Source organism: Miniopterus natalensis, chromosome 16, assembly GCF_054644295.1.
Source record: "Miniopterus natalensis isolate mMinNat1 chromosome 16, mMinNat1.hap1, whole genome shotgun sequence".
Classification (NCBI taxonomy): domain Eukaryota; kingdom Metazoa; phylum Chordata; class Mammalia; order Chiroptera; family Miniopteridae; genus Miniopterus; species Miniopterus natalensis.
Window position 1 is genome coordinate 12,924,033 of NC_142096.1, and position 26,929 is coordinate 12,950,961.

The 26,929-nt window shown below is 39.7% G+C and overlaps 1 protein-coding gene across 6 annotated transcripts in view; it reads right to left on the minus strand.

Annotated features, from left to right (window-relative positions):
• The window catches only part of TRPS1 (transcriptional repressor GATA binding 1), a 219,931-nt gene extending 196,177 nt beyond the window's left edge, over nt 1-23,754 (minus strand). For 2 of the 6 annotated variants that reach the window (XM_016207785.2, XM_016207784.2), the window contains exon 1: nt 21,675-22,008. The gene's annotated coding sequence lies outside the window, so the exon portion shown is untranslated. Of the gene's footprint in view, nt 1-16,298; nt 17,718-21,674; nt 22,009-22,581; nt 22,631-23,236 lie in introns of those variants that run through there. The other 4 variants (XM_087825362.1, XM_087825364.1, XM_087825363.1 and 1 more) reach the window with 4 other exon arrangements.
• Between the last annotated feature and the right edge of the window lie 3,175 nt (nt 23,755-26,929).

A 26,929-nucleotide genomic window follows, 5' to 3' on the forward strand; every position in this document is an offset into this window, starting at 1 on the left:
TTTTGTAACTAAATCTTTTTTATCTCTGATGTTAAAAGCAAACTTACTTCCCGCAAAGGAAAAAAAATGCACACACACACTTAACTTGAAAATCTAGGCCATGTGGTTGAAATGATGCCTCAGAATCACTGTACCATACGGCACAACCTACAGAGGCTATGAGATCACATGACTATTTATTAGTCTCCTGCGGAAAAACTGGGTGACCTCAGTAGTAACAAATCATTTTTATTCACAGAGTGCTTATAGTCGTGTGGCACATATCCCATATACGAAAAAAAGATGCATTCTGAAATGTCCAGAGAGAATAACTAAAGATTATCCGTGAGATATCACTCAGGAAAGGGTCTGATGCGTTCTGAGGAAGTTACTATAACCTATTGACAAATAACACAATGATTAATTCTGAAGGGGAATTCTGTAAAGACTCATTTGGGAAGAGAGGAAGAAATTTCATGAAATTAATACAAGAAGTAACCTATGGCAGGAAGTCTCTGGCTTTCAAAAAGTTATGTATTAGAAAACATCATGGGTTAAAATTAAGCATTCACACAAATACAATTCAAAATAAAAATGATGGCATGGGTCATTAAGGACCCAAAGAATAACACACGGGTAATGTGAAAAAAAAACAACCCAGGAACACGCCTTTCAGTAACTAACAATTCAGAGTGGTCCTGAACACCAAAGCTCAGACAACAGAAATTCAAACATAAGAACCGATGAATTAGGGAACATAGTCTTCCAAGGAAACGATCCAAGGAAACTGATGCTACTCTTCTCTGTAATTCCACCATGTATATACCCTAAATATAATTTTTTAAATTAAAAAAATAAAAGCCTTAGAAATACCATTTTGAACAGTCTAAATGAGCACTCCCATAGTTAATGATATATCAAAATTAAAAAGATTAAAAACAGGACAAGGATTATAATTATTATTATAATCAGAAATATTCTCACAACCCTCTGGCATTTACCAAACCTGTTTTACACACGTAATTTAAATTGATTCTCTCCCTACAGCCTGTTCCCAGGTAGTACTACTCACAGCATAGCTGGGACTATATGCTAGAGAAAGTAGAGACTTACTCTAATTCTGATTTTGTTCCAACAAAGCCACACCACAGATAGGAAAACATGGCTACGACCTATTGATCTTCTAAATATAGCTGGACATTAGCCTATTTCAGACAATCACATGTCCCAGAAGGCAATGGGATGGGTGGAACTCCTTTATTTTAATTTGTACTACACATATTTGGAAAACAAATAAGCGTGGAAAGAGGCCAAAGTGCTCAAGTAATTGAAAAATGCCAAAAAAACAAACCAAAAAGGTTAAAAAATATTATGATGTGCATTTATGACCACTGAAGTAACAAGTACCTCCTAAACTCCAGGAATGGCTGCTCTACCAGTAAGAAAAATATATGGTGGACTCAGTCTTCCTTCGTATATTAGAACCAGTGCTGGGACTTCAGTACCTTTGTTTTTATAGGGTGATTTTTGAGTTACGAAGTTTGACGACAGAACAGTACTTAGTAATTGGTTTAGTACTGTTTTTGTTTTCATTCAGAAAATTATTTCCTTTTTAACATATTACTTTAAAAAGATTTACTTATTGAATCATTTCATGTATTTATCTTCTTTTCAGTAAAACATCTCCAGTTTTATACTGTTTTATGAAATTAATAATTTAACAAGGCCTCAGCCACTCCAAAAAGGCTTTCTATATTGCCCCTAAGATAGCAATACTAGGAGTTAAAGTGTTAGAAGTAAAAAAAAGGATCTAGATGCCCCTCTTCTTTTTAAATTTTAAAATTAACTAAGGCATCAATATATAAACCCCATCACCTATAGGTTAAAATGGGCCCCTTGCATCTAGCTATGTATCAACCACTTTCTCTGCGTCAGGCATACGAAGTTTCCAGACAAAATGAAGCAACTGGATATAAATTATATGACTCAATAAAGTCCATTCCTTACTAAATATCTCTTTTAGTAAGGAATTTAAGAACAGCTCTACTAAAAATACTGATGTATCATGATATGGCCTTAATAATATGAGCTTCCAGAAAAAGAAATGAATGAAGAGGGTGTAAAAAGCATGGCCTTAAAAAGAATTAATTTAAAAATAAACTGGATATGATAGAGGGATACAACTTGATAGGAATCCAGGCAGAGCAACTGTCTCAGAATCTGTAATTTAAGAAAAATATAAAGGCCTCAGTTCCCAGAACACCAAAATACATCACAGCCACTCCAAACTGGCTTCATGCACTGCTGAAGGCGACTCCATCACCACGCAAACCGTGCTTTAAGCATGTGGCCGTCTTATGCTCATTTGATTCCCAGCTTTCTGACTGAGAATCCAGGAGACACAGTCCCTCCACCCCAGTTTGTGTAAATAAAGACACTTCAAAATATCAGAAATACTGGTCTAAGCAGCTCCCTGAAAACTCTCAAAAAGTATGTGCCTGGTGGAAAGACTAGCAATGCATGTTTGACGAGGGTAATGCGCAGCTAGGAGCTCAGCTGCGCCCACCGCGCTGCGTCCGCACGAGGCGCCCGGGTCGCAGGTGAGCGCTGACCCGGTGGGTGGCCCCCGGGCCGGGAGGGAAGGAAACCCGCGCGTCTAATCGGAGACCCGGAGCGAGGGAGGGAGGGAGCGGGGGCAGGCGCGTGGATGGAGGGCACGGGGAGCCCCGCTGGGCAGCCGAGAGGGGCGGGAGGCGGGAGGTGCGGGAGGGGGAAGGGAGCGATCCGGGCACCAGGCCGCCCGCAGCCAGCTGACCCGCGCGCGGGGCGCGGGGCGCAGACGGAGCGCGCGGGGCCGGGGCCGGCGCGCACCAGCCGCCCGCCGAGGCTGGGGGGCCAGCGCTCCCCACGGCGCCCGCGGCGCTCCCCGCGACAGCGGGCCCGCAGCCCGGGTGCAGCGCGCGGTGGCGGCGGCAGGCCCGGGCTCGCGCCGGGAACCGGCGACACGCACAGAGCCCCGCCGGCAGCTCCCGCAGGGCCGCGGGCGGCGGGCAGCCTCACCCGGGACGGCCAGCCGCTCGCCCCGGGCTCCCCAGCAGCAGTGAGAGGGAAGTGGAACCCCACCTCTGCTGCTCATCTGTGGCTCTGATTTTTTATTTCTCCTTAAAAAATAAAAAAAAAATCAAAGGAGACCAAAAAAAAAAAAAAAAAAAAGCTGTTTTATACTCTTGGCTTTTAGTTCTGGGACTATACTCACCACCAAAACACGCTGGCTCTTTATAGTTTATTCATAAAATATAAATTACTTTTTTTAAAATTATGAATCCATCAGAGACAAAAAGGCTAATACTTAGATGACAAAGGGGCTGGTTGCTTGGTTGGTTGCTTGGTTGCTTGGTTGGTTGGTTGGTTGGTTTTTATATCTGACCCAAACCAACCTTTCCTTTCTATGTTTTTGTTACACACAGAAGCCACACTTGTCCAGGCCCCTGGTTTGGAGCAGAAGGACTGACTTACGCAGGAGGGCAAATAATTTAAGAAACACAAAGTCCTGAGGATTAAAGGGACAGTTCCACATCTCCCTGTCATTCAACAACTTCCCCTTACACGAGTTTGCTGATCACAGCCTTTTTACTGTAATGGAGCCAAGAAGAGGCAGTTACTTAGACTAATATTAATTTTTTTACCAGGACATTGCAGCTATCACTATGGAAAAACCACACAAGTTGAATGTGAATTATTACTAAAGCCAGATTTTAAAATGCCTTATATACAAAGATGATGGTTTTATCTCTGACAATGAACAAGTAAATCAGGGCCTAAAGAGAAAGCCTGGGACAGTGTTAATATGAAAGTCACCTCATTTTTTAAACCCCTATTATACAGCAGCTCAAAACCTGCTCATACCTGATGAGAAATAAAGGAGAACTGCTTACCAAGCCTTAGCTCTCCAGCCAGACTGCCCAGGTTCAGACCCTGATTCTGCTACCTGCAGTGGCCCAGGCAATGCATTAAAACTTCCCTGAGAAATAAGGAGACAATACATTTAACAGAGTGCTCAAAAATTATGAGCCACCATCATCCTTTGAAGGTGGCCCCAAGTGGAAGGCTAACCTCTTGAGAAGCAAGCAGCCTTTCCCCTGTCAGCCTAGCTCACCCATGGCCTGCGGTTGCTCTCACATTTATTTAGTGATCAGTGCTAGCTAGGCATGGACCAGATCAGTCCGTTGCTGCTACATGTCGCTCATTTCTATGCAAACTGAGTCCAGCCTTTGGGCAAAGTTTGCATGCCCTCTGCTCCCGGATTTTCACAAGTGAAAACACGACGACCGACACATTAATAAATGTGCTCCTTCCCATCATTAAAGGGCACCTCACAGCTTTAGCAGACAGGAAACTAGCCCGGTGCACATGCTGTCCAGCTGGCAAATAGAGGCGTCTTCAACAGCGTCCACTCCTCCTACATACAGTCTGATAAGGAACATTTTAATGGAGCCAAAACATACATTTCCTTCCTCTATTTCTGCATTTAGCAGACATGAGAGCTGGAGAGTCATGTCAAGGATTATGAAACTGCAATAAAGAGATTTCTAAGCCACCAAGACTACCAGAGCAGCAGGACTAAATTTCGCCTACTCACTTTCAACCAAAAGTATGCACCCCTTCCTTCAGTTGTGGAAAAGTACAGAGGATTTAAAAATCCCTACTTATTAACTAGACTGTACTCTTCAAATGAAGCTCTGTCTACTGTCAATTAAATAGTTTGTAAAATTCAGGCAGATATTACTTTTAAACATCCAAAGGGTCTCCTTCAAAGGATTTTAAAGTTGCTGATAGACATAGGTGACATTATAAAAGTATGTTTAAAAATGCATTTAGCTAAGGTTTCTAGAAAGCTTTGGAATGTTTTATTATTAAGGAAGAAATAGATAAATGTGAGTCCTATAAGTAATGAACTGTCCTAAAAGTAAAGAAACTCATTAAGTTTACTTATTCTTACTTTACTTATTCTTCATAGTTCCATGTCCATACAGACTTGGAAATGCACAATAATTCTCCAGGGCTGTTTAAAACAATATTTAAGTGCTTAAAAGATTCATACATTAAATAAAGGGACTTCCTAATTCTCAGATTAAGGAAAGTTTTTTAGTTTAAAAAAAAAAAAAAAAACCAAAGAGAAGGCCAACAATATAATATGGTCTTCAAAAACAAAAACAAACACACTTCGACATTGTTCCTTCAGCTTTTAAGATTAAATTAAAAGTGATTGTTAAAAATCAAACATTCAAAGAAGTCTCAGGCATTCTTGTTCCAACATGAGAAATGTCTCAGTAGCTATTATTCAGTTATCACTTTATTGGCCATCTCACAAGGAGCCATGGATATTAAATAGAGAAAAGGGGGGTTCGCGTTCACTGCCATGAACCTGGGCATCCCACAGCATCATTCCTTACGGTTCCACCCCATTCCTGACAAACCCCGTTCATCAATATTCTAGTTAGTTCCGAAGGGATAAATCATCCTTGTTGCCTTAGCGTCCAGGCATTGGATCGCTTACAGGCACCTTCCATCGTGAAGCCAATACATAAGCCACTGTCCTCAAATATCACAACACAGCATTTGTGCTGACAAATATTCAACACGTGGAAGTTGAATCTACACATTTCCAACTCATGACCCTGGAGTCTAACAGTGCTATCCTTCATGTTTTAAGGGCACATCTTGTATCCCTTTGCATCTTTGATTACGCTGTAGTACTTCAGATGGACACCAAGGCACCGTGAGTTTTCATTTTTCTATAGTTTGCAAATGTATTTGGGCCTCCCTCTGCCTCAGTTTCACTGACACTGTCACACCTGGTTCAGTGATATTAATAAAAGACAGAATTTGAAAGCACATTGCAAAGTATACTGTGTTAAGTCACAGAGAGCAGTATTATACCCTAGGAAAAAATACATTAGGGCAAACTTCAAGAAATGCCTATTGATTAAGCAACATCAGATAATCCTTTTCTTCTCTGCAACCTGACAATCCAATTTCACAATTTTCTCAACACCTAAACATCTTATGCTTTTCTGGACAAAGCGTTCTTCCCCCACGTGCCAATTTCATGCAATGCATTTGAGAAACCACCATATCCAAGGCATTGTAAAGAGAATAAAAATGAGTTGGGTATGTTCTTCCTCTCCTCCAACTCAGCATGGGAGCCCAGGGCAGGAGCGTTTAAACCGAAATGAGAGGAAATGGGAAAGCTTCTGAAAGAGTAAATACATGGCCATGGCCAGGTGGCTCAGCTGGCTGGAGCATCATCCTGTGCACCAAAATGTTGCGGGTTCAATTCCACGCCGGGCACATACGTAGGCCGTGGGTCTGACTCCCAGTCGGGCCGCATATGGGAGGCAACTGATCGATCTCTCTCTCTCTCTCCTTTTCTCTCTCTCTAAAATCAATAGACAAGATTTTAAAAAAGAAAATACAAAAGCCAACATCTGAGGAATAGGTAGAATTCCTATAGTTAAGGCGGGATGAAAAGTATTTCTTAGAAGGAAAAACATGAACACAGGTTGGTTTGGGAATGTTCTGGGACTAAGCACTACTTTGAGGATAGAGCACATGGTGTGGTACAGATGGAACTGCTAAATTGGGAGCACAGCTCAGGGTCCTGAACGCCAAGCTAATGATGATGAACGGGCTTATAAACAAACACCTATGGCATTTGAAGACCACTGACATTGGAACTCAGAATCCAAGTCAGGGTTAGAGATGAATGTGTGGGAGTTATTTCATTCAGATCCAAAGCTGAGAACATAAAATCCTCATGGAAAAGTGTAGAGATGAAGAGAGTCAAGGACAAACTAGAACAAGTATGGCAGGGACGCAGTGCCCCAGAAGCCAAGCCAGGAGAGATGCTCAAGAAAATGGTTGGCAGCGTCCAATACATTTAAGAGATGCAGTCAGATGGAAAGACAATTGGGCTTGGCTTCCATGAGGCCACTGGTGTCCTCAACACAGCAGTGTCAACAAATGGAGGAGCCTTGGCAGACTCCGCTTAGTTGAGAAATGAAGATGTACATGAAAAGAAACTCAGATTCCGGCTCTCAATATTTTCCCCACTCTGGGTTTATTTTTATATCTGAGTAGGTTTATCTTTTATCTGAAAAAAATAGACCACATTCCATATCTGGCTCAGGAACATTCTAATTAATAAATCTCAAAGAGCAACATTTTGACTTTGTGCCATGCCAAGTACAAGATGAAATCCATCTGGAAATAAATAAAAAGTAGCCTTTTGTTTTGTTTTACCTTGTATTTTTCTAAACTGTCAAAGTAGATATACTCAATATTTTTCGATGGTTACCTAAAATCACTCCAGTTCTTAAATCTTAACTTATCAATCAGCTTCAGTAGCCAGATATTAGCTACAGAATCGCACCTGGATTTCTACTAGATTCTAAGGCCGCTCCATACGCAACTACAGATTGATTATAGTCCAAATGGGCAGAAGATAAATGCCATTTAACTACCCTCTATAAAACACCCAGGACGGTCTTTGCTCACAAACATGTGCTATGAGAACAAGTATAAAACAGAATATAAAATATAAAAAAGAATGTGTGAGAAAAGGTATACCAAAAGTAAGTGAATATATTAGCAGAGCTGTGATTAAGGGGGAGTAAAAGAAAATGAAATGTTCACAGATTTATCGGGAAAGCAAATCCCTTAATAAATGGCAAGAAAAAAGAAATACAAAAACTCATCTTATTTCAACCTTTTCTGGATTTGACCTATTTTAAAAGTCAACCAAAAAAGGTATATTCTAATCAACAAAGCCCAGAGTGAGAGGCACTTTAAACGTATTTTGGTCATCAGTGCCAAAAGTACATAGTAAGGTTCCAATCTCCTAAAGTAAAAGAAGAAAAAGAAATAGTCTGTATATTGGGGAAGAAGCCAACAATTTTATTTAGAAAAAAAATTCTAAATAACATTAAGAAAAACTAGGGCAAATTCGGCATTTACAGCATCTCCTATGGTTCTATCAGTTATGCATTGGATGTTAAGCTATAATTCAGTCAGAGTTAAAAAAATCAACTATATAAAGAGATAAAAGTCAGAGGAAGAGCTGAAAAAAATTCCTAGATAGTTATGTAATAAGAATAATAGAAGTTTTCAGCCTTTCTCTGTATAGTATGCTCACTATACCAAGAAAGAGATTTTATGTGGGATGACCAGCATAATACTTAAAACGGCTCCTTAACCCATGTGAGAAGAATCGCTTTTAAATGTTAATAATCACTCCATTACTCTCTGTCTTAATTGATTATTCTGACTGACTGAATATGATTATTTTCCACAAGCAAAGTGTTTCATTTTAAAGGAATAACTATTCACAGCCACTTACAAAGAGTTTTCACCTAAAGAAACAACATAACCAAATTAAAAACAAGCCTGCCCTCCGGCTCAAATACAAACAGTGAAAAACCTAGACACAAAAGGGCAACTCAACATGAAATGGGTCCAAATCAGACGCTGGACCAAACCAGCCCGTTTCCGAAGCCTGACACACCGCCTCGTGCTTTCCAAAGTCGCTCCTGGGGCTGACTTGGGTTTGGAGGATGTCTTGGGTCCAACATCTTTCTGCATGGAATTCACCGCAATTCTTTAAAGCAAAAAAGGAAATGATAGTGGCATCCAGGGTTGTAAATCATAAATTTCACTGAAGGGAGGAGTTGCATTAACCCTTTATATTATACAGCATAGTTATTAGCACTGAAAGATAAAAACAAGAAATTTAAGTAAAAAACATCAGCTACCTAAGAAGAAAAAAAACTGCCTGTTTTTCCAATGCAACAAAGTCAGTGATTAAAATTAGCTTAACTGTAACCAATAAAGAAATGTTAACTGCATCCATCTTGTATAGTGAGGTCATGGACAGAAACGGAGACTTAGAGAAATTCTAAAAAAAATATAGGCATTAAATTTATATTTTAAAATATTTCATTTTCACTACATTTAGGCCGAAATGTATCACTCAAAGGACGGGCGTAAGAAGAAAAGCACTTAAAATAAATGAGGTTCCTTTATTCTTCTTCTGTTAATTTGTTTTTATAAATGCTGTGGAGTTTATATGTAAAATGCCACAAATAATTTCTCGAGCACATTTTAATAACTAACTGCACATTTCAGGCCTAATCTCACAAATGCTGTCTATAGTTTTCAACCAACCAAGGGACTTGTGGCCATTATGAATGAAAAAGATAAAGCCCAGTTTCTTGGAAGACAAAGAAATCCTTAATTCAAATGGACCACTTTTTTTTTTAATTGGTCTCACAATAGACAAATGTTGGAGGTATTTTAAGCTAAAGGGAGAAGAAAAATGCAAACTAACTTCTAATAAGCCATTGTATCAGCAATTCTCCAGTGCCGACTGGATTTCATGTCAGTGAATCTAAAGAAGTTTCTATCACTCAAGGGTTTGAAACAAACATTAAGCCTAGATTTTCTGCAGTAACTTTTTAACCTTCCAGGACAACTAAACTAAACATATGATTCCCCTTTCTTTGGAAAGTACTGGTAGAGAAGTAATATGAATATACCAACTGATTTATTTTCTGATCTGTTGCATACTAACACATGATATTCTAATTGTATTCTCCTATCTATCTACAAAAGGAAAAATAAAGATGAATGAATCTCAAACATTAGGCAGATTTCCTCCACAAACATCTAACCTGTCTAGTGTTTTATGTATAAATGAGGATGGTGACCAGACACAGGTTCAAGTTCAGTCCTTTATCCAAGTAGCTTTATGATCAGGGGAAATACACTTAACTTAATCTTCCGTTTTCTCCTTTGTAAAACAAAATGATTCTGCTAGAATGGGCAGTCGCTCATGTCCCTTCTATCATTCAAAATAAAGGAGGATCTTTATGGTCGGTCTAAATAATACCTGAATTAAGAGAAACAAAACTTAAACTTGAACAGGAGATTTTCGACTGACCATTCCAGGTAAGTTTGGCCACTGAGAAAAGAAGTGTTTTATTGGCCGGGGTCTCTTTTTCCACCCCCACAACAACAAAAAAAACATTGAAAATACTCAAAAGTCTAGATCCACATTTCCTCATGTATGTGGGGAGCAGGACAAAATACATTCGCACAAATACAATGAACTATGTGCCCCTCAGCAAAGCAGACGGGGCCAGGTTTCAGAGCACAGCACAGAACTGCGAAAACGCTCTCCAGCTCCGCAGCCCACTGTCCATCTGACCTCAGACAGGTGATTACATTTTTATTCTTCTCTTTATTTCCTTTGTCCATGGTTTTAATGATATAACCTAATGAAATAAAGAGCGCATATTATTGGGCTCAGAAAGTTTGCTCATAATTTTACATGATCATCTTTTGTCAAAATAAAGTGGACCAGTTATTTCTACAATGTTGTTTACGCAAATAAACCCTACGTTAGGAAAAGAAGAAATGATCCGGGGGATTTTTTTTATTCATTATCTGTTATGAAGAGGTTTTGAATTAAATCTAAAAACACTGTCCCAGCTCTTCCATTATATTCCAAATAGGTAAATTTCTTAAAATTATCCTTTCGAAATAACACATTTAACATGATTCGAAATCATCGCATTAGCCTAATTGCACAACGTGGTTTTGATTACCCTGGACCCAACTTTTGGCAAAATGTTAAGCTGACATCACAAGGACTAAACGAGGAGGTGGCTGGTTGAAATGTCCACATTTCTACCAGTGGAGACACTAAAATACTGTTAAGTGCACTCCATCCAACAGGAGTGCAAATGCGCTCTCTCAGAGTCAGCACCACCTTCCGTGAGCCATGTGCTAGGGATACTAAGTTTGCAACTTGGTATCTCTTTCTTTAGGGCCTAACGCATTTATTCCAAACAAAAATATTTATAAATAGGCTTTAAGAGGAATGTGCAGAGCTGTTGCTCCTTTATAGTAGCAGCCTTATTTGTTTTGCACATAACTATAATTTAAGGATGCCAATCATTTAAGCTAAGTCGTTTGCACAAAATAAAATACAGGCACAAAAGCAGAGAAAATTTTCTTTTTGCTAAAACATCTTTAAGATATGTCAGATTAAAGTCTTCACTGTATGTACAGGTTTAATTTTAACCCTGTACATTAACAGAATTTAATATTTTATTAGTACTTTTGAAAAATTCCACAGGAATACCTTAAACTGATTTCAAAGATGGTTAAAATGTTTTTGTTTTCCTTCAATCATGTTTTTAGATACAAATTGCCTAAGATGCAAATGAGAAATAACTAAATGTCATGTTATTTTACACCGTTCAGAATTTTTGCAATTACCTCAAAGAAAAAAATATATGATTTTCAAACACTAATCTTTTTTGAAGTAAAAATAAAAGTATGCAAATAACGTAAGAAAGGATTTCTCCATAGTGAATCCTTAGAAATGACCAAAATATCTTATCACAGAAAGGTATGGGAGAGAGCTGTAATCACTGAGCTCTCAATTTGATATTTCAAAATGAGTTTCTAAAAAGATAACACAAAAGAAAAAAAATGAAAAATTAATTTGCATCTTATGGGAAATAACAAGGATTCTATAATAAGAAACCCTAAAAAGATGAAGTATTTCCTCTCCTTTCTGAAAAGCTTAAAAAAACAAAACTAAATATTTCAAAATCAATGGACTTCAAGCAATCCAAGAGAATTTGGAAAACATTTCTCTAAAAACCAATCCAGAATGCAGGATGTCAATTTGGAAATAATGGAAGCATATTTTGTTTTCGAATTTGAAAACTTTTAAAGACAAAAATTCAAGTTAACATCCCAGTGATTAACTCAGGGACTGCTTAGCCAAGAACAACTTTCGGCACTTAAAACATAAAACTGTCAGTTTCCTCTGCTTGGAGACAAAACACACAAAACGCAAACATTCCCTGCTATATTTTTCTACACGTGAGCGACAGAAGCAACATTTATAAAAGGTGATCACTCTGAATATTTCTACCTGTTATTACATTTATGCCGCAGCTCCCCAAAATCAGCTACAAATTCCAAACCTCAGATTCATCCTTAGCACATGGCTACTACTCTAGTTCATTACTCCCTAAATCTTTATAGAAATACAATTACTTTTTGAACTTCACTAGGGCTCAACATGCAAATATGTTAAGCTGCGAGTGCTCGATGTTATTGAATATAAGCTACCATAAACAATGAAACTCTTAACAAAAGGCCCCAAAGGGCTGATAGGAGAGTTGGCATTCTGGTTCTTGAAAATCTAAATAAAGCACACTGACGGTGAGAATAATTGAAAGTACTCTCTTCCCTGAATCAAGACACATTCATTTCAAGCATCATCTATGATCAACTTGTCAAATATATATTTATAAACTTGGACTACAGAGTTTGGTAGATGCACTGAGTAACTAAAATTGTCTTAATCTTTTTGCCAGAAATCTGTCAGTTGGTGCTTACAACTGTTTCAAAATTATACCACAACTTTCTTTAATTTCATTCAATGCATTTTCTCAGACAAAATAGAATGGTAAAGGCCTGCCCGCAACAAACAATAAGTGAAATTATTATTTTACAGTATATAAGTTTCCTCCTTTGCTTATGCTGCTCCCCCCCACACACAAAAATAAATATTATAAAGAAACCTAAGTAAAAACCCTACAGCTGGCACATTTTTCAACTAAAAGGAGCAATACATATTTCTCAAAAACCTGAAATATTAGATTCCCAAAGAGGGGGGGGGGGGGAAGGAAAGGAAAAAAAATGGTAATAAAGCATGGCAGAGTAATCCAGAGGAAGCATGCTTGGTCTCAGCATAATTTCCCTGAGCATCCTGAAATGAACGACATCACGCTGCCTGCTTACTCTGAAAACCAGCCAGAGGGTTTTCAAAAAGGGAAAATTCGAGCTGCGCTTTCAAATGCCAAATTAACTTACAGGCCTTGCGCCGCTGAAGGTAAACAGCACAGTAGCGCCCCAGAAGCCAGGGTGCTTTCTGTCACGCGCAAAGCCGCAACTGATGAGTGTGACCCCAACGGGGTTTATCTCGCATTCCCAAGCACCGCAGGCAAAGAGGTCAAAAGTTTTCTACGTCAAAGATATATAAATAAATGAAGCTATATATAGCAATAGTTCCTTACGTTATAATGCACTGTGCAGTTTTAAAGCCCCCCTTCTCTTCAGCTCTCTCTCTCCCCCCTCTCTCTCGTTTTAAATATTAGGAACCAAAAATGGGGAAAAACAAAGGAGAGGAAGACCTGCTTATACTCATATCGAACCTCCTAGTCTCTATATCTAATCTTTTCTGGTCTCCTTTAAAACTGTCTGTTATTACCAATGATACACTGAATTGCTCAGGGAGTGACGAGAGCATGTATATTCAATGAAAAGTGAACAGTGATAGGCTGCACTATTCTGGGACTAAGAAGCACCTGACAGGTGTGTACATAAGTCTAACGCCAAAGAGTTAAATGTTGGACAAAGTGAACATGCAAGATCATGAGCACATATTTACACATAAAATGTGTACATTATGATTTTTACTATTGGCCTAAAATTTTACGAGTGGCAGCTTTTTTACTGAAAGCTTATCAAGTACAAAGAAAAAGTAAAAAGTAAGTAACTAGGGCACTCTTTCAACAACATAAATTGTCTTAAGAACGGGACATTTAAAAGTAAAATAAACAGTGATGAGAAACAGAGTAAAATAAACTGTTCATTGTAATTGAGGTTTAGATGACAATGACTTTTTTACAGTAACTGACCACATCTTATACCCAATGAATGTAATGCAAATTCATTTTAAATGTAAAGGAGAAACACCTTTTACTATTTGCTTATAAATTACAGAGAATAATGTTTTATGTTACTTATTACTTGCATGTGTAATTGCTTTGGTCACTTGTGCCTAAGTTGTTTTCTAAAACTTACCTAAGTTTTGCATAACTAAATAGCAACATTTGCAATAATCTTTAAAAAGAGTAATTTGAAGACAGTATTAAACATAATCATTTGTGTTTTTTCAATTTATAATTTAAATTTTTATTAACATACAATTCAGCCACCAAATACAGAAAATATATGTGATTTTAAAAGATCTCAACGATATATCTAAAAATAATTGATGAAGAACTACTAATCATTCAACAATGAGACTAATATTTGAGAAAGCTGAATAATATGGGCCTTGATTCCAATTAATATATACATATGACCCCTCTTAACTTCCACCAGTTGAATGGTAGTTTTTAAAATTAAAGTGAACTAGATTCTCTTTCAAAAATATTTAATGGCATCAAAAAGTAAAGCGGAAACAAATGCCAAAATCTCTTTTAGGAACTTTTATATATTTGGAACTACTTCATAGTGTTGAGAGAGAAACAGGCTGATGTGTTTATTTCTGCACCTTTCAGAGATGAAGGACGATGGTGCACAATGACATCACAGAGGAGTCACAAGTGGAAGTCGGTTTCTAGTTTGTTTAGCCAACCTTGCTCTCATTTCAGGACCAAAATTGCAATTAAATTAACCCCCACATCAGTGCATTAAGTTAAAATGTATATTGCAAAGACTAAAGTCATTTCAAAAAACTATGTAATATGTTAAAATTCCATTCAATGCCTGTAATGCAAAAATTCTATATGATCATGTGAGACTACAGATAGGTGCACGTACACATGCGCACTGAGGTCATATGAAGCCACAAATTCATATGCTGACTTGGGCATAATTCAGAAAAAAATGAAACTAAAACTAGATTAGTGAGGCTTGATCCCTTTGCACATAAAGTGTGTCTGGTAAAAGAGAAATTTAAATTCCGCAAACGAACTTCTGCCATATATATTCACACTATTTATAGATGTATCTGATCTCAGTCATAATAGATGTTTCTATAAGGAGAAACTGAAATAGTGATTCACAAGAATTCACTGAGAACTGTATTGTAGAATCTAATCAAGAAGCACATTTTATTATAAATGTTTGTTGATTTCTAAGTTTCATAAATTCTGTCCAGAGACTACAAATACAGAAGCTCTAAATCAAAATCTCTTTTATCTCTTTTTTTAACAGCTAAAATATATGTAAGGTCTAAATAGCAATTGTGTTGTATCTATCATCCTATACAGGGTTCATTCCTGATTATTATAATACTCAATTTAATAATATAATGTTAATACTTTTTTAAGGCTTGAGACATACATATACATTAGGTAATACGAATATTCTTTATACTATACCACTCACTATGGTGAATACAAAGTAATTAACAGATGAAACAATTATAAATGAAAATAAAAGAACCATGCTCCCTTCAAATAAAGGAAAAAAGAGACAAAATAAACTATGGACACTTGAATATTTCCTTCTAACACTATGCATTATGGAAGGCTTAAAGTGCTGAAAATGAGTCATTTGTTTATTCAAGTGTTAAATAAATTGAACATATAAGTTAACTTCTGACTTACTTAAAAGTATTTTAATATATAAGTTAACTTCTGACTCACTTAAAAATATTTTAAGAACATTTTCCAGAGCCTATTTTGACTGTGTCAATTACCTAGATACCAAAGTTGTTGTACTATGTTGCCTGATGAAATAGGACATACAGCAACACTCAAAACCAGTATTACAAGCCTGGCAAACAGCATCACATTTGGGTGACGCACAGAATCCATCACCCTAGGGGAAAACGCTATGGTCACAGTACGGAGTCTTTACATGTTCTATATTATTTCTACATAACGTTTTGAGATGACAGAATTGTAAACTATGAAGTGCTGTCCCATAAAAAGATATATTCAGAAACAGCCCCGTCATTTAACTGCTGCTCTCGACAAAACTGGGACTTGGAAAACATTATCTTCAGGAGCATTTCTCAAAATACACTGAACGGTAGCATTTTGATTTATAATTTTTTGCCATTTCTTACATTTCTTAGTCAATTCAGAGCAGCTCTAAGGATTGTGATAATGATGGCTTCATTCTGGCTAAACTCCATACTCATTTCAAACTCCTAGACTTTATAAAGTAGGTCATGCAGCTCCTTAAAAGATTCATGTTTCAAGCAAAGAGTTAATGGCTCAGCATGTTAGGCTCCACCAGCAAGGTGTACCCACATATCATCAGTCCACATACATCACATGCCTAACACACACACAACAGCGTGCACACAGCAGCAAAAATTTAAACACAACAGCATTGTGAAAACTTCAAGCGTTTGCAGGCATCCACACTGCTAGATCTCCTCTCATATGCTAGGTATCCTACTAACTACCCCGAAATTACACAAATCAAAATGTTACCTCTGTTCAAACAATCCTGCAGTTCATTATATAACAGAAAGTGCCATCCTTGATCGCTCAGGAACCAAGGTAGTGGTGATTCTTGGAGCAGGAGTAGTGCCGAATGGTTGGAGGCAAAACTGAAACATATTGTTTAAGTAAACCTTGAGGGGAGGGGAGGGGATCTTATGCGCAGTTGATGGATTTTTTCATATCAGCTTCCACAAAGCCTCGCCGGGGCCTCCCCACCACCGAGCAGTAAACAAGCCGCTGACGTTCAAGGGTGGCAGCTCTGGACACCTCCGTCTCCCCTCTTTTCCCTTCTTGCTAAACTTTATTACGGTTCGCTCAGTTTTGAGTAAGCCAACATTCATTAAATAAAAACGTATTGACGGAGAAACCTGTAACTTGAAATTTAGGCTTGAAAACATTGGAAAAAATGAAATTAGCCAAGACACTCTCACTATGTTGATGCGAACAACTTCCAGCTTAAGTTCCTAAAGATTTTCCCGACAACTCCTTAAAGAGAGAATTAGCAAAGAAAGAACGTCGCTGATTTGAACCAAAGTGTACAGTTCTCACCAGAAAAACTGAGAAAGTCCTAAGGTAAATCAAAACTGTCAAATTTCTATGTAAAGAGCAGCTCAACTTGCCTAAATATGTGGAATGCTTTTTATGATAATTATAAACACCTTAAAAGTCATTTTAAGGTATCAATGTGATACCTAATTTTCAGTATGTATTATTTCTAAAATAAGCTCTGTTTTTTTAAAAAAAACAAACAAACCTCAGAACAAATTTGGGGTTAAAAACAAAGTCCCAGACAAGTAACCATAAGATTTCAACCTTAGGAACAATTCACATCAGAAATGTTGCTCAGTTCTGGCTCACCAAATGGGGTGGAGGGCCCCCTCTCTGGGTGGAGTGTCTTTCCCCAAGGAAGGAAATACTGGCACAAATCTTTTTGCCCTCCTCAAAGATTTTCCTACTTGCCAGCTTCTGAAGTTGCCCTGATGTCAATCAACATCACCAAGATGTCTCTTAATTGGAGAAAGTTCGGTTTGCCCGTGCAAGATCAGGAAGAGAGAAAATGACTATGAAAAAAAAGGGGAAACTTGAAAACACTGTGTAATTAATAGGGTTAAAAAATTATCATCTAAAATTGCGAGAGAGAGAAAAAAGACGCCAGCAGAAACTGCCCCTTAAAATTAACGCTTTCCCTCTAAAAATATATTTTTGTAAAGTTTCATCTATTTTCCTTCCTCTGCACATAAAAATGATTAATGTTACAATTAAACTTCCACATTTCAGGCTCTTGCTAACAGGTGTAGCGTTCTTTATATAAACATATTCATTGACCTGTCGCCATTGATAATCTTAATTAAGTCATCTCAGTTGAAACAAAAACAAATGTTCTTTTCCAAATAAGAAAGAAAGAATGGAACACAAATACCCACTTCTCCCCAAAACCCAAAAACTGTTTAAGTTACGGTAACCTGAAATGCACCAGCCATCACAGAGAGCAACTGGAGAAATCCGGCAGTGTTCAGCAGGAAAGATTTTTAATAACAGATTGAAAAACAAGAATAAAAATAACTACATCAACAGAGCCTTTCTTCCTCAGGCCACAAGCCCGTTCTTACTTGAACTTTTTTTTTTTTTTTTAAATGGCATTTTGGCCACTAAAACCAATCCAGAACATTATTAAAAGTTAAAAGCTACCAATTACTTCTGTCTGTTCTTTTAAAGCAAAGTTTGGCATTACGTCAGTTGGTTTAAAGAAAACAAGAGAGAGAGAGAGAAAGGGTAGGAGAGAAAGTTTCCTGCTTGTATAAACTAAACCACCAGGGAAGGTGTCTAGCCACTTGTAAAGTATTTACTGCAGGTTTTTAAAGAGCTAAAAAATATTTAAATATTAAAAGTTTTCTCTTATTTTTAATGAAACATACTTAGGAACAAAAAAGTGTAGCCTTAATGTCCTCTTTGAAGTGTTTGGATGCTATTGGTATTTCAATCATAGCTCTCCATCAGAAAATGATTTCCAATGATGCTTCAAATGTGAAATACATAGATAATTTCATCTTTGTTTTTGCTCCTTGGATTTGTGGTATTGAGGGGGAAAAAAGTGGGGTGACAAAGTGGACATTGCTACTCCAACAGCCACTATATGGCTACAGTGACCAGTCACACTTCTTCATCTGACTCGTAACAATTCAAATAATTTTCATCCACAAATCCTTCTGCAAATTCAGTGAGGAGGTTTCCTTAAGTCTAAAAAATCTCTTTCTAGCCTGAATCAAGTTCCACATCATTATCCCATCAGAGAACCAAACCAAAGACCAACGAACTCAATTTCCAGGGATCAGAGAACCACAGGGTGATATGACGATCCTAAAGGTGACCATCAGAGCAACACTGAAGACATTATAAAGGCCCTATATAATTAATCAAATATCCTACACAAATAAACAAACCGCTTAAGACCCACTCATACTCCAGGATAAATTTGTTAAAGTGGTTATGCCCTCTGCAGCCCTGGTTGCTACTGAACAGTAGTATAAAACAACACTTGGTATTTTAGCATATTTACTTTAACCCACTGGTTAAAGCTTTTAGGAGATAAATAATTTTGATCACTACAAAAACTCTGCTCAATTTTTTTTCAGTGTAAATGATTACAAAGTGCATTAGACTCCTCTATACATAAGAAGTATAAGTACTCTTAGAGAAGTAGATTAAATTTCTACTTGGCAAAGGATATAAGAGTTTCTTCATATTTTATCTAAGGGGGACCCTACAATTCCATAAATCATGACTATTACAGTAACAAAAAATTCGCTTCTTTCTGTAGGATGATATCAAAAGAGGAATGTAGTTATCACACAGATAAAGTAAAACCAAGGCTAGATATGCTGTCATTAATTTCCCCAAATTTCAATAAATAATAAATCAGAGAGACAAGTAAACAAGACTCAGAATTAGTTGTCAATGGCATTAGTAGTTATAACCAGCAAAAGGGAGAGAGAAAGAAACCTCAGTTACCTGAAAGCTTCACCAAGGATGAACAACAGAAAGCAAGTCCATAAAACTTGGCTGCTTTTATCAAATTGATTGTAACTTGTGAGCTGCACTATTTGGGACAGAACCGTCTGAGTTTATAGTTTTCTATGCCTGCCAAAAACAGATGCAGACTACCACACGAGCTGTCCTGCGGAAACTAAATTAAGCAAAGGCAAATACCAAGTGGAAAGTTGTCAGTCTGTTGAATGAATGGCTTCATTTTACACACCAGAGAATATCTTAATAAGAATATGTTTTAATGTGCGCCAGTCATTTTATTTTAAGTGCATCACTTATTTCAAAAATACTTTTCCCTTGAAATCAGTGATAAATACCTGCGCATAACTTTTAAGAGTCTATTTGTTTTACACACAATAGCACAGTATTGTTATATTATTTTTGGCTACCAAAGGGCAATTTAAGTGAAAAATAATAATTTTTACATATCTGTATTATGTAAAACATTTAAAGGCCAGTTACTAATATTTGTGCTCATTTCCAATTCGAAATAAAGCTCTAGTTCAAAAACAACTTGCTACAAGTTCTCTTAAAACTTTCAGTAATGTTTATTTACTTCAACAGAGAAAGTAAGACAGTTTATTAAAACTTAACACCTTTTGGCGTTCTTAATAGAAATATGCAGATCATTAAGTGCAAATTGTGGTATTTCTCTGTCTCTCTACACACACACACACACACACACACACTGATAATGATAATATAATAGAAACATCATTGAAATACTAGGATCCTAAAAGCAGCTTTTTCGCAGCTGCATTCATTTCCCTGTTTTGAAGGTTTTCCTGATGAATGAAGATTTCCTTATGTGTATTTGAGAGACCGACACTGCGGAAATCAGAGTAAACTCAGAAGTAGTATGACTTAAAAGAAAAGTAAAAATAATACTGAAAATATAGTAGGGGCATATGGAACTCACTTATGATTGGCACACTAATATGGAGCCTAACCTGTTTTTAAGCGAAAATTTTATAAAGTCATTTAAAATATTATCGTCAAAAAGCTGAGGTCTAAAAACAGCTCAGACTTCTCAGCTACTAGGACACTTTCCCCCTAGTATTTAATGTTACCTTGAAGACACAAAGGACAACATCTAAAGAGCAGCAGAGACCCTTCCAGCGTCTAGAATTCAGAGGAGTGACAAACTTTTTTGTAAAGAACTTGTTATGTCCCACGATTTATTTGGAGAGTGTCAGACTTAGTTATTATTCTGTGTGGGAAAGTACTCTGCACACATATATCCTAACATACAACAGATATATTGGGAAGCCGCAAACATCAGCTCAAGGATGGGAAATAATACTTTGCCTACAGAGTATTCATGAAGCTTCGGGATGCCTCCCGTTTAGAGAAATCAAGTCAGAATGTTGGCATGAAATTCCATTTCCCCTCAGGAGTTCTCTTCCCACATTGTTAATATCCAGAAGTAATCGTCAAACTTTAGCAGGTTAGTGGCCCTATCTATGATGCTGAACCTCGAGATGTTTCATCCCCGGGTATAACTTTTAAAGGAAAGTTTAAAAATCTGAGCAGAGAGAAGCTCCCAGAGCAATATTTTTGACTTGTTAAGATGAAGCACGTCATTAATATACTTTCACTTAAAGGTAAAAAAAAAAAAAAAAAATCCTCCAAATGTTGGTATCATTTCCAGACTGTCCTGTCAGCATCATAACTTACAGGAAACGCTTCATCTTCCCATACAAAACCCTGTATTTATTCACAACCCCGGCGCAGTTGGGGAAAGAGAAAAAGCCCACAGCATTTTAGAGCTGGTCGGCTGTTTTATGCTCACTGGTGGAATATCTGAGAAAGTGTTCTAGGCAAATGAGCAGCATGTAAGAAACTTGACAACACCGAGCTCAGAAACTTTCATTCTCATTTCGTCCACGTCAAGAACTGGCTGCGCGTTCCTTCCCCTCGCCGCCCCTTGCCTTTTTCACTCTGGCAGCCCTTTCGAAATGATCAACTTTTCCTTAAAACCAGCAGGAAAGTAACATGATGCCAGCAAGCATCCATAGGTTTTAACTTAAAGAGCTGAAGGGCTTTGAAGACTGGCTGGAAGGTTCCTATTTTATTTTATTTTTATTTTTTGCTTTGAGCAATCCAATGTTAGCCAACAACCAGGCCTAGAGTTATCACTTCTCTGTCATTTTGTCTCTCTGGGTTGGTCCCTTTGTAGTTACTGTCCCTCGCAGACCCTTTCCTGTTCACCTGGTGCCTTGACAAAAGTTCAATGACTCCCCAAAAGTGCGCCGGGTCAGGACTCGGCCTAACTTCTCTGCGATTTCCCTTCTCCGCTCAGCTGCTCCCTCCACTTACCTCGCTGAACAGTCTAGCCGTGATTTTCCAAAATAGGGCAACAAGGATGAACACTCTATCATAATTCTCGCTCATCATTAAGGTCCATCGCTCTTACTCAAAAACTTTCATAGTTATCAATTATGAGGCCTAAAAAGATAGGAGGAAGTAAAGCGAGACCTAACATTGAGTAAGTCCAAGATCCCCCCCTCTCCCCTGAAGCCCACCAGTCCTCGCCCTCTAACTTCACTCGCTTTAGAGTCTTAGGGCCATAAAAACAGTTGCTGACTTCCCTGGGGGGGGAACCACCACCCTCTCACACAGGTACTAACAAAAATAAAAAAGAAAAAGAAAGCTGTCCCAGCCACAAAAACAGCTCTGCACTTCAAACAGCTCCCACCTCCGCCTCACCCGCAAATTATTCACGGGGTCCTGCAATCCTGGCGCTCGGGGAGGGGGCAGGGGTGTTTGCCTTGGCCTTGCGGAGATGCGTTTCTCTAGAACCCAAACAGGAACTGGACAGAAGGCGAAGCGCCCGTCCGCCCCGAGGTCCCACCGCTGCTGTCAGGCGGCTCATCCCCGGCCACTGGCCGCTGACCCGAGACCCAGGGCGCATCACCCGCACGGCGGAGGAAGCCTGCCCCTCGCCCAGCCCCTGCGGAAGCGCCCGGGCCGCCAGGCCCTGCCACATGGCACGGAGGGGCACGGAGCCCCCGCCGGCCGCCCCGGGCGCGCGCGCGGGGGCCTCGGGGATGCGACAGCCCTCCCGCTCCAGCCCCGCTGGGCCTTGCAGGGGAAAAAGTTTGAAGCCTGGCTTTGCAAACTCTCCAAAGCCAACGCCAGTCCTGGGCTGTTTTCCTACTTTGGGGACCACACGGAGGCCCCTGTCGGAGACCCCGCCCGGCCCTCCCGAGTCCGCCCAACTTACTACTCTGCATGCTGGTGCCTAGTCTGCTCCCCGCTTGTCGGGAGCCCCAGAAAGCTGGCGGCGGCGGCGGCGGCCCCTCGGGTCCGGCCACCTCCAGCTGCTCCGCTGCGCCCGGTAGGAGAGAATTAAAATCAGCCCCGAGGAGACGGCGAGGGGGAGTGGGGCAGCGCGGGGGAGGGGGCACCGGCCTGAAACTTCTTTTTTTGGCAATTGGAGATTTGTTTTTCCTCCTCCCCGGCGGCTGAACTTGACCCTCCTGACTCCAGGGGCTACTGCAGTTGGAAGTCGCTGTTTCTAAGGCTCGGATGCCTCGGACCCACCGACAGGAGGAGAGGCAGGGGGGAAAGAGGGCAGAAGCGAAGAAAGAAAGAATCGCACGCGCAAAAAAGGAAGAAAGAAAATGCATGTGAAACCCGAGAAGCCTGCGCTTGGCTTTCTGCACACTCTCCCTCCGCTTTTTTTTTTTTTTTTTTTTTTTTTTTAAAGAAAGTCACTTTTAATTCCCAGGGCTCCCCGCTCGCGATCGCCCACATTTTGCGCACACACGCGCGGGCGCAGCACTCGCAGCGCGGAGCCCCGGCCCGGCCGAGCGCCCCCCGCGCCCCCGCGCCCCCCGCGCCCCGGCCCCGCGGCCGCCCGGGCCTCCCCTCCTTACCTGTTGATTAATCGTCAAGAACACCCTCCGCAGCCCGAAAGATGGTGGCGCGGCGGCCAGAGCCATGAACCGTCTTCTGTTGTTTGCAGAGTTGATCTTGGATTATTTGGGGGGGGGGGGAGAGAAAGGTCTTTCCTGCCTCCCCCCCTTTTCCTTCCCTCCCCCCCTTTATAAAAAAAGAGAGAGAGAGAGCAAGAGAAAGAGAAAGGAAATAGAGCAAGGATGTGCCCGGTGCCGGGTGGGAGAGGGGAGGGGGGTGTTGTTTTTTGTTTAAAAAAAAAAAAATGGGAAGGCGAGAGAGCGATCGAGAGGACGCGGGGTCTGGAGGAACGAGCAGCACCAAAACAGAGGACGCTTGAGATTGCAGTGAGATCGGGTCTTTATCAGAAATGTTATCGCTTGTCAGGACCTCAGTCTCCGCGCATTACGTCAGTTTCAAGACACCAACACTATTAATATCAAAGGAGCCTTCGCGGAGGAAAGCGCCACCCCAGACCGAGCTCCCTTAAAGAGACAGCGCGCGTCCCCGCGCCGCCGCCGCCGCCGCCGCCCCGCCCGGCCCCGAGCACCCGCCTCCGCCGCCGCCGCCGCCGCCGCCGGGACCGGCCTCGGCCGCGGCCAGCCGGCTGCGCGAGAACTTCGCCCGAGTCCGAGCGCCGCGAATGAGAGCTGCGCGGGGCCGGGACCCGGCTACCTTCCCGCCCCGCCTCTCCCCCTCCTCCTCCGCCCCCACCCCCGCGTGTGAACGCGCGGGCTGGAAACGCAGGGGAGCCGGGCGGCTTTAGGAATAACCCGGGAGAGGCCAGACCTACCTTGGGAGGGGGTGGGGGCAGGTGGGGGCCGGCGCGGGGCGGCCGGAGCCGGGGTCCCGGGACGCTCGGGGATGCTCCCAGCCACGGTCCGGAGAACTCCAGAAGTGCTTTTTACCTTTTTGGGTGTTACTTTCCCTCCTCCCTCCCAGTTAAACGACGCAGGATTTGTGTCTGTGAGCGGCCCCTCCCCCGCCCTTTTTCTGGGACGTGCAGAAGTCTCGGGACACCTACCCCGTCGGTGGTCTGCGTGTCCCGGGCGCCGGATGGCAAGTGGCATTGAGAACTTGAACTCTGTGCCGAGCCCGAGAGGCGCGGCGGAGGCTGCTGTGGTTCTGTGGCTGGGGGACCCAGCCGGCTCCCCGGGTGCCTGAGCGGGGTGCTACGAAAGAGAGAGAGTGGGAGCATTATTCAGACGCTGCCACATTAGTACCTGCAGCTCTGTGGAGTTAGGGGAACCGATGAGGAACACTGACTTAAGCGTGGCATTCTTTGCACTCCTTCACATCTCCAGACACTCTCATTGTTAAGTGAAATTCCCTTAAAATAAGTTACTGAATTGAGTGGGGTGGGTTTTTTTTCTTTCTTTCTTTCTTTTTTAACTTCTAAAAACCAACAATGCATAAAAGAGGACCGACAGGATTCAAAGTATAGTAGGTGTTAAAAACTAAGTAAACATCTCTTGGGAGTTTGGACTTCATTTTCTTCAGTTGGGTGACTTTAAGTGGCATGTTTTTCCCCTAGTGAAAATCAGTTTAAACTAATTCTGTGCTAAAAGAAGAAACATCCTTCCTTCTCCAAACTGCAAAATGATTAAAATTAGAATTTTAGAGAGGTACCTACAATCATGAATCTGTAAGCCAAAGATGAAGTAATTTCCTCCAAAATATTTTTTCACTAAATGGTTCTTGCATCTTTTAAGAGGGAAAAAAGCTAAGTATATAGTTCAAAACATACTATTATCAGAAGTGAGAAAGCCAATCAAAAAAATTAAGCGTGTGCTCTTAGAACCTTACTGCTTTTTTTAAAGGTCTTTATTTCTACTTAATATACCTAGTCAGGCGGATACGTGATTCCTTTTTGTAGCACTTTTATTCCAGAATTTCGGTATCGTGTCCCATACTCTATGAGTAGAAAAGCAATAATTCTTTTGCAATAGAGAAACTAGTCAGGTTAAACAGTAGTCAAAATGCAGTTTCACAATGAGGCAAACAATATATTCCCTAAAGGAGTGAGAAGACAATGAACCTTATATGCATGGAGTTATTCATATGTTACCATCAATTTAAATTAATTTGGGAACAGAGTAAGATTTATATGTAGTCCTGCTTGCAGGGAAAATTAATATCAAAATCTTCAGTAAATCTCATAGTCAGCTACTAATGACCACCTGCATATTTTCACACTAGAGTCATTTAATACTGTCCACCGCCAATTTCCACTGTAAAAAGTATTCATATATTAAATATAGACCTTTATTTTCTTTTTTAAGCCATAAATTACCTTACCGACATTTATGGAAATATGCACGGCACAGTGAGAAGCATTTTTATTCAGGGAAAAACAAGGATCTGAGTGAAACATTCTTGTGCCATGACTAACTAAAAATATTAGCTCAAATAAATTTTGAAATATGAATCCGAATAGTAAAACGGTTTGTATTTAAAGGGTTAATACCACCTAAAACTGCTGAAGCTGGTATCTAACTGATAAAATCTCAGGCTATAGCATCTTAGCAGCAAAGTTAAATAATACAATATATCACAAGGATTAGTCCCCTAATCTATTTCTGCTCCCCAAGATTTAAATGACATTTTAAAAGGGGAAATGATCTTCCTCTTCCTCACTCGCACACGTAAGGCAGTCATCAAGAGTGTAAATTTACTCACGTGAAACAATCATTGATTAAATTGGTTCAAAAAAATTAAATTACATGCTTTTGCAAGCACAAAACCCTTGAGATGGCTGGTGTTTTTCCACCTGTAATAATACAAAATTTGACCATTAAGTGTACCCAAAATTATACATTATATAAAATGTTAAAGCCAAAGGTCTGAGGGTGAATTATGCCCTTCAATTGAAAGGATAAAGTTACACTTCAGGTACTGAAGCCAACAAATTCATGTTCACTTAAAAATTTAATGAATGAAGCTTCACGGACCCAATTTTGCTGGAGTTTGCCTGAGAATGAAGACTCTCTTCATGTTCCTTCTTGTATTTCGAGTTCAGCAGATCAAAATGCTGTCTGTATCGATTCATGTCCATGAACCACAAAATATCTGTAGAGAACTTAATAAAAGCACAAATATTTTTGTAAACTTTTTCAGGCAAATTATTTATTTATGAAATAATTTATGAAGAAAATTTTTACCTCATGCTTTAGATATATTACATATGCTCTTGATTGACACAATATGTATAAGCTCAAAGGCCCTCATAGCATTTTTTAATTCTAGTAGGGATATTTCAAAACAGCCAACTAATACATGAGGTCATAATTGTTTGACAGTTGTTTTTAATATATAAAATAAGTTATGTATATTGTTTTCTTTCAAATGTTTGTTGATTTGTGTTTATAGTCCTGACATGTGCAATGCACAAACTGAATTAGGGGAAATAGTAAAGATTTATTTACATTTATTATCTTCTGCTGTCAAACATATGCAGAGCTCTTAAAACCATTCCCTTCTTTTGCTTTTATTTGCAAAGTGTTGCTGAACAACGGAGCTTGGATGTCAAAATGACAACCTGTGCTTTTATCGGATATAGCAGAAAATAAAGGAAAAGTTAAGAGAAATGTTTAAAAAGTAAACAAAAGAAATAGCTTCCAACTAAAATAACTTCTTTATAATCTTTTGTAATTCTTCGAATTCTGGAATATTCT